Below are 1,875 nucleotides of genomic sequence, written 5' to 3' on the forward strand. Positions count from 1 at the left end.
GGCATGTGTGCACCAATCAACATGTGCATGTGCATGAACGATGCATGCACCACATGGGGGGTGCTCATGTGTGCACTTGTGGGTGTGTTGAGTTTCACAATGTGGATCCGGGGTGCTCATGTGTGCACTTGGTGGATGGCATGTGTGCACCAATCAACATGTCCATGTGCATGCACCATGCATGCACCACGTGGGCACACCTCTTGGTAGCCGGTGCCCAATTTTTTTTTTTCATTTTTTTTCTCCCCAAAACACCCACACCTGCTCCCAAAAATTATAATATATACTTCCCAACCATCCATTGCCATTGGAATTGTGTTTTTGCCCGATTTTCTATTTTTTCAACATTTTAATATTTTAATTATTTAAAAAAATTGTAAAAAAATAATTATTTTTATTTTTTTGTGTTTTAAATTCGTAGACCCCTTCTTTACATTAAAACAACCATGCACACAAAATTTCGTTCAATTTGGACTCATATTCTTCAATTTATGCTCAAATATGTCTCCCAAGTCCATGTGCATGCACCATGCATGCACCACGTGGGCACACCTCTTGGTAGCCGGTGCCCAATTTTTTTTTTCCATTTTTTTTCTCCCAAAAACACCCACACATGCTCCCAAAAATTGTAATATATACTTCCCAACCATCCATTGCCACTGGAATTGTGTTTTTGCCCGATTTTCTATTTTTTCAATATTTTAATATTTTAATTATTTAAAAAAATTGTAAAAAAATAATTATTTTTATTTTTTGTGTTTTAAATTCGTAGACCCATTCTTTACATTAAAACAACCATGCACACAAAATTTCGTTCAATTTGAACTCATATTCTTCAATTATGCTCAAATATGTCTCCCAAGTCCATGTGCATGCACCATGCATGCACCACGTGGGCACACCTCTTGGTAGCCGGTGCCCAATTTTTTTTTTCCCATTTTTTTTCTCCCAAAAACACCCACACATGCTCCCAAAAATTATAATATATACTTCCCAACCATCCATTTCCACTGGAATTGTGTTTTTGCCCGATTTTCTATTTTTTCAATATTTTAATATTTTAATTATTTAAAAAAATTGTAAAAAAATAATTATTTTTATTTTTTGTGTTTTAAATTCGTAGACCCATTCTTTACATTAAAACAACCATGCACACAAAATTTCGTTCAATTTGGACTCATATTCTTCAATTTATGCTCAAATATGTCTCCCAAGCAAAAATCATATATGTTCCTGGCAGGCACCTTTTTCCTCAGAATGCTCCTTAGGGAGCTTCGGGGGGTCCGAAGTTGACGTGAGGGGGTGGGTCTGGTGGGCACCGTGGGTGCACACTAGGCCCATTTTCAGCGTCTTTTTGTGTTTTCACACTTAGCGGTGCGGCCATGGGGCTTCTTGGTGCGTGTGTATGCTTCTTTGACCATGTTGTCACCGAGTGTGCATTCGTGTTGGGTTGAACTGTGTCTAGCGTACGTGATAGTGTGTGAGTGGTGATTTGGTTGTTTGTGTTGGTTGGCTTGGTGCTTGTGCATCGAACTATGAACACTCCTACCGCCTTCAGTGTTGCTACAAGAGCGCTGCTCATTTTGAGCGCAACGTTCGGTTTCCTGTGTTGACTACCTCTGATGGAATGATTCATTTAGCTGCCCCTTTCCTCCTTTGTGGCTGTTATGGCTGCAGGGGGGACCTCGTAGCAGTCCTTGAGTCCCGAACGTGCCTCTACAATTTGTTGGGGTCGTTTCGGTCCTTGAGTGCCTGCTTGTTCTCTCGGATGCGGAAAGTTATGAGAGTGTGGGGGTCTATGATCTTCGAACGCTCAAAATTTTCCATGAAAACGGATGACGATGGCAGATGCATCAAGCGCCTGACCGATAGGCC

Source organism: Humulus lupulus, unplaced genomic scaffold (assembly GCF_963169125.1).
Source record: "Humulus lupulus unplaced genomic scaffold, drHumLupu1.1 SCAFFOLD_999, whole genome shotgun sequence".
Classification (NCBI taxonomy): domain Eukaryota; kingdom Viridiplantae; phylum Streptophyta; class Magnoliopsida; order Rosales; family Cannabaceae; genus Humulus; species Humulus lupulus.